We start from the raw sequence: 13,229 nt of genomic DNA on the forward strand, positions 1-13,229 counted from the left end.
CCCTAAATTCCATTGTGAACTCATCCATGCGTCTCATATATGCAGCTGATGGGACGAGTAGGGCAGCGGGTACAGGAATTGCTGTCAGAAGACATTCCTGGATGCTCTTGTGTTCCTTCACGGAGCCCTTTAAATCTTCATTTGTGTACACCCCTTTTGATGGCTCATCTCTCTCTTTGTGCCTAAAGTGTAGAAAACTTTGACCAGGTGTGAACAGGAGGTGAAGACTCTGTCTGCCGGTCGGAGTCCGTTTTTCCACCCCTACTTGGCCTTACCCCAAAGGCCAAAGGGGAGGAAAGATGTAGTTCCGAAAAGCCCAAGGAGCCTTTCAGGACACATGTGGTGAACCCCCCTATAGAGGCAGAGGAGGGAATAATAATGGAAGATGCTGCCCTCACGGCAGAGGGGGTCCGCAACACCTGGGTGACAGAGATCACTTCTCTGGTCAACCCTATCAGCGCTCCTGAAAGGAGGCCTGACTGTCCTGCTCTGGAGGCAGTCGGGGGTTGCTTATCATTGTACCCAGATGCCTGCAAGATATAACAAATGACAGCTGGGTACAAAGTATTATTTCCAGAGGGTGTTTCATACCATTCTCCACTCCACCCACACCCGTAAGGAGAATCCTGGACGTTCCACCCAGTTACAGGGAACAAGCAACTATAGAGGTCCACAAGTTGATAGAAAAAAAGAGCCATCCAGCCAGTCCCAGCAGACCAAACAGGATCCGGAACGTACTCAAGATTCTTTTTGGTTCCAAAGAAAACAGAGGACTGGAGACCCATTTTGGACTTCAGCAGACTCAACTAATTTGTGAAGAAAGAGACGTTCCAGACGTTCACACTACAGTCTACACTTCCCTTTTTAGGGAAAGACAATTGGATGTGCTCGATAGATCTCAAGGATGCGTACTACCACATAAAAATGGCCAGGCCATCCAGAGATCATCTGCATGTCAGGCTGGGAGCCAATCTTTATTAATTTCGAGCCCTGCCTTTTGGTCTCACTACAGCCCACAGAGTGTTCAAATGCATGGCAGTGGTCACGGCTCACCTGAGGTGTCTAGGAGTCCAGGTGTTTCTGTATCTAGACAATTGGCCATTTACCTCCACCACCAGGCATCAACTGATTCAGGCACGGGAATACTCTCTGATACTCTGCAATCACTTAGGCATTATAGTCAACTCAGAAAAGTCTGCCTTGTCGCCATCGCAGCATATCATTTTTATAGGGGCAGAGTTAGACATTTCAACCACCACTCTGTGACTACCAATCAAGAAAGTCCTCCTTCTTCGCAAGCATGTCAGCTCATTGGTATCAAAAGACAGAGCACCAGCTGCAGAAGTTCTAAAAGTATTGCTTTGATGGCTTTAGCGATCTTGGTCATACCATTAGCAAGGATAGATATGCGGATTCTTCAATGGCTGCTGTTCACTCAATGGTCTTATCAGGAACTTCCAATGAATCGCACGATTTTAATTACAAACTCTTGCAAGAGAGATCTCCAGTGGTGGTTGACGTCTCTTCATGTAACCATAGGACGCCCCTTTGTACTACCCCCTCCAATAGCCACTGTGACCATGGACGCTTCCCTGATGGGGGGACATTTTCAGGGAAAGACTGCCCAAGGCACATGGACAGATCAAGAGTCACATCTGCATATCAATGTTCTGGAGATGAGAGCAGTACTTCTGGTGTTGCAGTACTTCCAGGAATCTCTTCCTCTAGGGACGATTGCAATTCAGACTGACAATATGTCAGTAGTCTTGTACTTGAACAAGCAAGGCGGAACCAAGTCTTACCCCCTTTGCTGAGAACCCCTCAGAGTTTGGCAGTGGGCTGTCTTCTCCTAGTACTTTCTGTTGGCAACACACATCCTGGGGAGATCCAGTGTGATAGCAGACAAACTGAGCAGGGCAATCTTGTTGCCGCATGAGTGGTCCCTCAAGAAAGAGATTGGGGAAAGGATTTTCCACAAATGGGGCCAGCCTTACTGCGATCTTTTTGCCAGTCACATCAACACGAAATGCAGAAGCTACTTTGCCCTGATTCCCCCTCCGGGAGAACCCCCGAGAGATGCACTCGTACACGATTGGCCTCCGGGTCTCCTCTATGCATTCCCTCCAATCTCGTTGATACCCAAACTTCTACAGAAAGCAAAGTCTCTGGGAAGGACCATCATTCTTATAGCCCCTCATTGGCCTCAGCAAATTTGGTTCCCATTTCTTTATCATCATCTCTTGGAGGATCCATGGATTCTGGACCCAGTTCTGGACCTTCTGACACATTCGTCGGGGGACCTCCATCCTTCCTTGCAGTCACTGAAGCTAACAGCTTGACTTCTCCAGTTCCCCTCATAGCCAGGGTTCATAACTTCTCCAATGAGACAAGGCAGATCCTTTTGTCTTTCCCATAAGCCGTCCGCCAGAAGATTATATTTTAGTAAGTGGAAGAGATTTTCCATATGGGCCTCCAAGCAGAACATTGATTCTTATCAAGCCCCCTTGACGTCCATATTAGAATTCTTGACTATGATCTTTAATAAAGGAGCGGCAGCCGCAACAGTTCGGGTCCAGTTGGCTGCTATATCTAACTTTCATCTCGGAGCTGACGGGCTAAACATATAATGTCCCACAAGTTGTCCAAGGCTTTCCTCAAAGGAACCTTTCACATGAGGCCTCCAGTGAAAACTCCTTATTCTCCCTGGAATCTAAACTTTATGCTGTCTTGTATAATTCTTACCCAGTTTGAACCAGCATCATGTTGTGATCTCAAATTCTTATCATGGAAAACCATATTTCTGGTAGCTATTATTTCTGCCCGCAGAGTGTTAGAACTTCAAGCATTACCTATCAGCCCTCCTTATTTGATTTTTCATGCTGATAGAGTATCTCTTAGGACAAACCCCTCCTTTTTGCCCAAAGTTTGTTTGGAATCTAATGTCAACCAAGCCATTGAGTTACCAGTCTTCTTTCCTAACCATTCCAATAAATTAGAGTATATGCTGCACAAACTTGACGTTCACAGACAGCTCGGATATTATTTGGACAGAACAAAAGATATTACAAAATCAGCCCAGCTCTGTGTGTCTTTCTCTGAAGCCAGAAAAGGTAGACCAGTGGCTAAAACAACACTTTCTAAATGGCTATCTGATTTATCAATTTTCTTTATTCAGCTGCTAATATGCCCTTACTACACAAGATTAAAGCTCACTTGACCAGAGCAGTTTCTACATCTTCTGCATTCCAAGCCAAATTGCCCCTTGATAACATTTGTGCTGCAGCCACTTGATCTGTACCTCATTACAAAGTTGATAAGGCCTCCTTGGACAGGGCTTCTTTTGGGTCTACTGTTCTGAAGAATGTACTCCCATGAGCCACCTGAGATTGAGGGTGCTAGGGACGCTACCCATCAGTAAAGAATGAACGGCGAGATTGAACAACTTCACATTAAGAAGTTATGTACTCACCATAAAGTTCCATGTGAGTTGTTCCATCTCGCCTTCATTCTTACGTCCCTCCCTCCTTCCCCCACCTGGCTGATAGTTGACCCAGAGACTGGTCTCATCCTGGTTGCTCAATTCTTCTTCCTCTCCATGGACGGTAGTTCACTTATATGGATGTAGTACACGCAGCAAACAAGATCTGAGGTAATTCCAGCAGTGCATCATGGGATAAGGGGCTTGGTCTCGAGCTACTGGTAAACCTCGAGCTTTGCAAACAGCCAAATCGGAGCTGATGGATTGGCTCCGAACCCATCAGTAAAGAATGAAGGCGAGATGAAACAACTCACATGGAACGTTATGGTGAGTACATAACTTTTTATTCTTTGCCATTTGGTCTTTCTACAGCTCTGAGGGTCCGGAACAAATGTCACACCCCTGTGGTAGCTTTCTGCAGACTTCAGTGAATTCAGATATTCCCTTACTTGTCCATCCTTCTGATTCCATCCCCCCTCTCAGTAGCTCCTGCTTCAGGATCCTCACTTAACTGTGCTTTTTCTACACAGTGTGGGGTTCACCCTTAAAATCAAAAAGTCTGTTGGCTTTCTCTCAGGACCGTGTGTTCTTGGGTTGCAGGATTTAGACCATTCCAATGATGGCATGCCTCCTACCTCCCAAGGTCCTGCCTTTGACTGCTTATTTCTAGTGCCTTCTACCTCTTCTGGTCCTTCCTGCAAAGCAGTTTCTCAGAGCTCTAGGATACATGGCATTAACCATTGCTATGGTTCCCTTTGCGAAACTCCACATGAGGAAAGTTCTGTGGTATCTTAAGACTGATGGGTTTAGCACTGTCATTCTCTGGAGTATCTGATTCCTCTCTTGCCTTGTCTCAAGCTCAAGGCTATTGGCAGCTTCACCAGATTTCCCTGAATCCAGCTCAGCCTTTTCAGGTCCCTCTCCTTACTCAGGAGCTGTAGACAGATACTTCCAATCAAGGTTGGAGAGCCTACTTCAACAGCATCAAAGTCTTGGGGTCTTTGGTCCTATAAGCAATTAGCAGACCATATCAGCATAAAGGAGATAAGGGCTCTAATTCTTGATCTCCTGGCCTAACACATTGTTTGGGTTCTGGTGCCCCTAAAGGTTTTTACAGACAATACACAGTTATGTGGTACATCAACAAACAAGAAGTCGTAAAATCTTACTTTTTGTAGGCTGACCTTTCAGGCTTTGAATTTTGCAATCTGCCATCACTTTGTTTTTCAGGAGGTTTGCATTCCTTCAGAGCACAATCTTGTAGCAGACTGAGCAGGTCCAAAGCAAATCCTCATGAATGGATGTTTCATACGGAGGTGTTTCTAGATATTGTACATCGATGGGGGTACTCCTCAAATAAATATTTTTTGCCTTCCCTCCAAATCTCTCTTGGAAGGGGATATTTCTGTATGAATATTCCCCTGTTCCTCTATTACCAAAGGTCCCACACAAGATTATGTGGAAAAGCACCAAAATATTGCTGGTGACTCCTTTTTTGCCCACACAGCACTGATTTTCCTTTCTGTTTCATCTGTTCAGAGGATATCATCACAGTTACCTCACAGGATTGATCTTCTCACACAAGGCAAAGGATTTCTCATTCACCCTGACTGCCCTCTCCTTCACGTGACACTTTGGGTGATAGGGTTTTTATTCCTTTAGACACCAATTTTCTGAGGATGATTAAATGGGAGAGATTTTTTATTTGGTGTCTCAAGCATAACTTGGACCCATTTTCTGTGGTATTCCTTCAGCCCTTTCTTATTTGTGTGAGTTACTCAATTCTGGCTTGGCATATTCAGCTGTTAAAGCTTATTTGTCAGCCATTTCGTCTTGTCTGCTTCCAGATCCACCTCTGGCTTCTAGTTTTGAAGTCAGCCAGTTTCTGAAAGGCGGCCTTCATGTTTGACCTCCAAGAAAGCCTATTCCTCCTCCTTGGGACCTCAATTTTGTTGTTGAGATATTGAGCCTGGACTTTCTTCTTTCCTACAGTATTGTACTTGGAAGATTGTATTGTTGGTGGCTCTTACTTCTGGCAAGAAGGTCTCTGAACTTTAAGCACTCATGGCAGTTCCACCCTTTCTGTTATTTTTTTCACAAAGACAGGGTGTCTGTACCAATCCTTGTTTTATGCCTAAGGTGATTAATGATTTGTCCTTTAATCAGTCCATTCATCTTCCTTCCTTTTTCTCTTCTCCACAGAATCCTAGTAAGAGGGTTATTCACATCTTGGATTTACATAGACAGCTGAGATATTACCTAGACATGAGAAAACATATGAGGAAATCTGAGCAGCTTTACCATGAAATTGAGATTGTTGGTCTCTTAAACAGTTTCCTCTTGGATTTCTAAGGCCATTTCTTTTTGCTATTCTTTCATGGCAAGCAGCTTTCTTCTTTTCTTGCTCATTATATCAGGGCAATGCCCATTTCTGGTGCTTTTTATCAAGGATCTAGATACTAGATTCATTTTGGAAGCTGCTGCTTGTTCTTAGTTCACACGTTCACCAAACATTACAAGTTGGGTGTTATTTCTAGGGCTAGGGTGGGTTTTGCCAGGATTTCCTTCATGTTTTTTTTTTTTTGGAGGGCTTTTCTGTGGCTTCCTCCTCTCATATTTTCTAGTAGTTTTTGTACTCTCCCAACAGTGAAGAATACTGCAGCAGTGATAAGGAAAGGACATAGTACAGATGTGTAAGATCCTACCATAAAAATATTCTTTCCCTCCCACCTACCCCGTTACATTCTGTTGTCTTCCTCCTGGCCAAAGGGTATTTCTTACATCCCTTTCTTCTTCCTCTTCACTTGCTGGATGTACATGTTATTGCTTTCATTTGGGGTTGTTCTTCTGGGGCACTTAAGTTCTGAGGATTAAGTGCTCGTACATGACATTATGTATCTTATACCTTGTACACAGGATGCAAGTCTGACATGCTGGGCCTGGATGGTGTAAAGGCTGCAATATGCCAGCTGGACATTTGGCTGTCCTCTTCAGGATGTCTTGAGTGAAGAATACTGCTACAGTGAGAAGTAGGGCATCTACTGTTATGATAAGAGCTTATGCAACTGTACTTATGTTTTCTGTAAGAAAGACGTACTACATCTTTGTTTAATACTCTACAACTTTGAGGCATGAATAATGAGTTGGCAGTGAATGTTAAGAAATTTGCCATTTCTTTTGTCCTTCCTCATGACTGAGTAAGCCATATGACTCAGGTCCTGTAATTTTCACAGGGTTACAGTAAACCAACCATATAAATTCAGACCCTGTAGTTACTGCATGGCTTTTTGTATTAAAAACTTCCAAAGTTTGTCTTTATTTACATTTCTTCAAGAATGTATTTATTCTTTGTAGACCAGGTTAGTCCCACAATGCTAGTAGCCTATTTTCAGGGGAGACCAGGTTAGTCCCACTAGGATAGTAGCCTATTTTTAGGGGAGACCCAAGGTGATATTTATACTACTAAGAGAAATTTCGAGAAGGCACCAGGGAGCTTCCTCGCCTCTTTTCAATAGGTGCCATAGGATCTTTTACATCCATGTAATCTGCCACCAACTCGAGCAGGTGAGGCATTTGGTTTGACTTTTTGCTTTTTTTTTCTATGCAGTTTGCACCTACCCTTTTACAGTATCCCCCCTTCCTGTTTTCTTTATCACAATATTCAGTAATTCAAATATAGCTAAATATCTACTAAAACATTTTTTTCTGGTACTTCTCTATCCCTACAATTTTTTCTCGTTGAATCAATTACTTTTTTTCTTTTTACAGTGCTGCATAAACTCATGTACATTAAATGTTTTTGTTAATTTTTTATACAACTGGATAATACCAATATGTGTTTTTTACTATTTGTAACTTTAAAAATGTTGCTAAAACATATTACTAATCAGTTTCACACTTATGTAACTGTATTGTGTTTTTTGCCACTGTTTTTTTTGTAGACTCTATGTATAATTTTGTTTTTCTCAGGGCTTTTCTCCTCGGGCCTCTACTGAAAATGGACATATATCCACTTAGATTAGCCCAGTCAACAAATGTAAAATAAAATAAATAAATAGCTGGTTTAGACTTTGATTTCCATTTTCTAGTAATTGCTTTCTGGCAGCCACCAGAGGGCTTACTATGTCTAGGCAATTCAGATATTGTATCCCAGCTCAAAAAATAATTTCCTTAGTTACACCCACTTGCTTATCCAGTATTTCTGGCAGAGTACTCTATAAGGAATTTTTGAAGTCTGCCAACTCATTACACTCCCAAAATATGTGTTCTTAATTACCTCATTCTTCCCCATTTCCCCTCTAACATTTGCCATCTACATGATTCTTTGAGTATGCTTGGGATATAAAAATACCTATGCAAACACTTCCAAGCAAAATTCCTACATCATCTAGAATTTGTTGCATACTTGAGAGTTGTACATATGTTCTTCCATTGTTTCCTTGTGAATGGCTTATCCAGTCTCTTTTCTCAATCTTTTCCAACCTTCTCTGCTTGTTTCATAATAGTTATCATGTAGTATTTATATGCCCTACTAATTATCTATTTTAACAGAAGTTTCTGTTTTAGATTCAAGTAAAAATTCTACCAGAGCAGGTCTTTCACTTAGGATTCCCCTATCCCTTTCTCTTTGCATATAATCTTGACATTAGTCCCTGATAAGGAAGGCAGTCTCTATCCTGCAGTCCAAATGTCTTCTTGGCCTCTTCCCTTTGTATTATCTTTCCCTCTCTTGATATTTGCTCCCAATATCTTGGTTCCTTTGCCAGTTTTCTCCAATAAATTTCAGTCGTCTCCTTCCTATTCTCTGTACCCGTAATTGTAGTCATCCCAATCAGCAAAATCTTCTTTCTTCATTCTCATGTTGGCCTAACTCTTAGAATACTTTCTGCTACTTTATGAATATAATGTTTTGTATGACTTTTGTTATTCTCTTTAAGGATCTGCTTCAAAAATCTCGCTCTTTCCTTATCTCTTGAACCCCCACCCCATAGGTATTGCTGAATCAATTCACATGTAGTTACATAGTTTGCAGCTATAGCCTGTCTTTTATCTTTATTAATGTTATATCCTGAAAAGACTTGAAGCTATCTCAAGATGTTCCACAACACTGAGATGTCCTTTTCTGTTTTTATCAGTTACAGAACAAAAAGACCCGCGGTGGTGATGCTGCGGTAGCATTGTCGCCTCGCAGTAAGACGTCCGGTTCGATTCTCAGCTAGAGCGTCTTCTGCGTGGAGACATGCGTGAATGGGCATACCTTCTTTGAAGGTTGTGCGTCAAGGCTGGTAACTCGGCACGTAAAACTCAACTACCAATCATTAGTGGACCGGAGTTCCGCTGTGGCGACCCCTAACCAGGAAAAGCCGAAAAGACGCAACAAAAATTGTCTGCAAATAAAGATAACTTTTCTTTATTATCATTCCAATTATATAATTGAATTTCTTGTTCCATTATTTTCTTTGCCACTGACTTTAAAGCTAAAGCATATAACAAAAGGGGAAAAGAGAACACCTCTGTTCAGACACAACTTGTCAGAAAGTAACCCTTCCACTTAAATTTTTGCCTCCAATCCCTTATCTGTCCTAATTAACTTTATTATTGTATCAGGGAATGCAAATATTTCCATTGCCCTATTCATAAAATATCAGCTTACTCTATCAAATGTTTTCTCTGCATCAAGACCTACCAACAGCAGCAGCTATATTTTCTATACCCACGGTGGTGCAGCGGTTAGCATTGTTGCCTCACAGCAAGAGGTTCTCTGGTTCGATTCTCTGCTGTAGCGTCTTCTGCATGTCCTCCCCGAGGTTGAATGAATTTAAAGACATGCAGGTAGGTGCGTGTGTGTGTGGGTGTGCCTTCCTTGAAGGTTGAGTGCCAAGCTGGCAACTTGATACCATCAAAATTCACTGCCAATCATTAGCAGACCAGAGTTCCGCTGTGGCGACCCCTAACTGGGAGAAGCTGAAAGACTTCCCTCTGGATCATTGTTGTTCTGTTAATATTGTCAACTGTTTGCCTCCCCTCAACAAAACCACATTAACCCATATATATCAAATTAAGCAACACCTTTGTCATTCTTTTAGCTATTATAGACATAAACACACGCTTTATACTCATGGTTTAAAATTGAAATGGACCAATATGAAGCTTTGTCTGTTGGGTCTTTACTGTGTCTAGGTATTACAAGCACTACAGCTTTCTTCCAGGATGTTGTTGCTCCCCTTTAAAATTCTGTTAAACAAAACCTTCTAGATCTTTATCATGTATTCCTTCCCAGCTGTCAAAATTCAAGAGAAATACCTTCTGGTCCTGGAGACTTTCCCGCAGATTGATTGTACGTCATTGTTTTTCTCTAATCTCCTCCTATCTTAACTCTTAATTGTTGATTCTTATCTACCTTTAACCTTGGCATATTTAAGTCTTACATAAATATTTCCATTTGCTCTTTCTTGACTTCTACATTTCTCTGCTTTATACAGATTTTCACAAAATTTTTGAAATATGTCTAATACTGTCACATCATCTCTGGGTGTTTTTTTTTTTTTGTTATAGCCTTACTGAGTTTGGTAATGACACTTTCTACTTTCTGTTGCCTAAGTCATTATGCTAAAAGTTTGTTTTTGCTCCAGAGTTATTGTCTTATTGTCAAAAAACAGTTGGCTTAACAGCAGTCTTTCTAAACTCAAGCATATTACCCAGATATGCACTTAGTTTCTCTTTGGCAATTACACCTCTTCTTGTTTTGTGAGATTCCCCTTATTCTGCAATACTTTACCCTTTGTCAGCCCCTCTAAATAATTCCTTTTACTTTTTAACCATATATTTTTCTTTTATTTCTACCCTATTTTAAATTCCACTTTCATTTTATCCCACTCACTGGCTATAAAGTCTGAATAAATTTCTATCTGCCCTGATAACACTCGAGTAATTTCCAGTACCGGTTCCTTAAATTACTCTGTCTTTAAGAGGTCAATAGGGAAGTGCCAGTGTCTCACTTTTACTGCATTGCCCTGCATTTTTATCATAGTTGTTAATGGCACATGATCTTAAATAGTTACTAGATGTGAGTCGGAGCTTTCAGTTAAATGCATATGGTCTTGTGAAGTACAATTTCTGTGTAGTCTAGCCCAGTTATTGTACCTTGGGGAATAATATGCAAATTCTCTGAGAGTTCCTAATACTGAATTCACATCTTCCATACCAAATATTTTCATAAATTTCTTCAGAAATCTACCCTCTTTTGTTATATTTTCTGTTGTAGATCCCCCAGATACATCCTCGCCGTTGCAAATCAAACTCCAGTAAGTAATATTCCCTGCTGAAAGCCAATTATTTCTCCCTAACTTTTCTTAAGCTCTATAATAGCAGTTTTAGGTGGAATATAAATACATGCCAGTGTAATTCTCCTCTCTTTCCAGTACCCCCTTACCACCACAAATCAACTATTGATGGCCTTCTATTCACTTGCTGCAGTATTATTTACTTGGGGAATATCCCTGCCAGAAGGCACCCGACATTGGCCAATATATAAAAGTCTTTTGCCACTATAGGGTACGTGGTATGTCTGACATTGAATGCAGTTGGATGTAGACCATAAACCCAGATGTATGCACATACCATCCTCAGAACTTTTTCTGCTGCTAGTCAGAACGCCAGCTCTGACTGTCAGTTGTACAGTTTCCACTGTTTCAGACTTCTGCTTTCAGAAAAGTGCCCCAATGGGGAATCTCTCTTATTATTATTATTTTATGTCATCCAGGAAGAGCAAGTGCCAGTGTGGAAGACAAATTCCACATAAGGACAGCCATATCCAGTGTCTTTTTTGCCTAGGCCCCAATCACAACCAAAAGTCCTGCAGTAATTGCCAGTCATTCATTCCTAAGACCCTTAGAAGTAGGCTTTCATCATTGTATTTGGAAAACCAATGGCTAAAATTGTTAACTAAGCATGTGGAGGGTTCCTCAAGTCACTGAAGCATAAGACCGAGAAATCTCAACTTATGCTTTCCGCTGCATCTCACCCATCCAGCATATCTCCAAAGGCACTCATCGACCAGGAGGCATGTCTGATTCCAGGCATGGAGTCACAGGCCGAACCTACTTCTGAGGTCACCTTGACTTCTGCCACGAGCACTTCTCAGTAGGTGAAACAGATGTCCGATGTGGATGTCGAATGGTAGCCCAGGCTCGAATGCATTGAGGAACCTAGGGATTTAGCACAAACGTCTGCTACCGGTCCACTCCAGCCTGAAACCTTCAACCTCAGGCATTCATCTGGACCCCCAGTGTTACAAAAGATAGTTTCTCCATCAATGAAAAAACAGAAAACAAAAAACGTCTCCACTGCAGAAGAGGCTACTACAGCTTGGCAGGCCTTTTCTCATGGTTTTTAAGCAGTCTACCTCTTAGCCTGCCCCCACCACAGCCTCTCAGCCTTTCCAAAAAAGGCCTAGGTAACCCAGACTCTTCAGATGAATCATCTTCTGATGAATCTTTACACTGCTGTAGTCAAATACCCTCCCCTCAGGAATACAGGTTCCTTGTGGAGGTGTCAGTAAGGGCAGACGCTCCCATGGAAGAAATGTCCTTTGGGGAGACCATCCTGAAAATGCGTGAACATTTTAAGTGTTTTTTTTTCTCCAAATCTCAGATGTCCATAAAAGGTATTACTAACTTTTACAACCTTTTACAACCTGGGAACCTTCCCAGCTCTTCTGCAGTGCTACCAGTACATCCAGCCTTTTTGGATGCTTTCCAGCATGCATCTGAAAACCCAGACTCTCAGGCTCCAGCTCCCAAAAGCCAGAACATTTCTGCAGATTCCCTGAGGACTGCCAATTTCTTTGCAGGTGCCCTGCTGCAGACCCAGTAGTCCTCTCTGTTGCTACTGACAAGCCTTCTAGGATGCTCCCTTCTACCTCACTACTCCCTTCAGACAAGGAGAGTAGAACCCTGGTAAGGACAGGGCAAAAGGCATACACGTCAACCACTTTGGCTTTCAGAGCCATCAACTACCTGACTAAATACTCCCTAGAACTTGTCTCAAGCAATTTCTGCTAGCTCAGACCTCCCAGATTCTGAGGGAAAGCACTTAGCTCTGAATCTTTTAGGAGCTTCAACCCAAGTGCAGAGACACTCCATCAAATGCAGCTGTGATGCTGCTGGGGCCTGCCCTAGGGCAGCTGCTACTGGGTCAGTACTCAGACGATTCTCATGGCTCAGACTTCAGCCACTACAGGACGATTTCAAATCCAAATTAATGGATCCTCTGGACAATACAGCCTTGTGTGGGCCAACTGCAGCTGCCTTTTTCAAAACTCTACAAGAAAAGCCTAAGAAACTCAAAGTTAAAGCACCTTTTTGTGTACCTGGTGCCCAGGTGCCATAGGAATTTTCCCTCTAAGCCTGTCTTTGTTCACCGCCATTATCAGCACCAACAAAGCAAAGCTTCTAGGTGATGTAAGAGAACACAGTGGACTAGGGCTCCACAGCCACCACCCCAACAAAAACAGCCCTTTCCAGACAGAGCAGGGAGTAGGTGACTACCTTACAAATGTTGATAGGCTGATAGTTAGCTTTGTACTAGGCTAACTGCCCTTGTGGGACAAACGTAGCCAATTACTCCCATGTGAGAATCAAACCTTGCTTCTTGTGTCTGTGAGGTAAACACCTTAGCCATTATGCCATCCTCCCAGGCACCACACCCCCTCTCCCTCTCAAATGCTATCAAGACTTGAAAAAACATTACC

General features: G+C 42.2%; 1 protein-coding gene across 7 annotated transcripts in view; it reads left to right on the forward strand.

The window, feature by feature from the left end:
- CLIP1 (CAP-Gly domain containing linker protein 1) overlaps positions 1-13,229 on the forward strand; it is a 4,646,656-nt gene that overhangs the window by 3,948,283 nt on the left and 685,144 nt on the right. The gene's annotated exons all lie outside the window — the stretch shown is intronic.

The sequence above is a fragment of the Protopterus annectens genome, chromosome 4.part0 (assembly GCF_019279795.1).
Source record: "Protopterus annectens isolate FY-2018-M chromosome 4.part0, PAN1.0, whole genome shotgun sequence".
Lineage (NCBI taxonomy): Eukaryota > Metazoa > Chordata > Ceratodontiformes > Protopteridae > Protopterus > Protopterus annectens.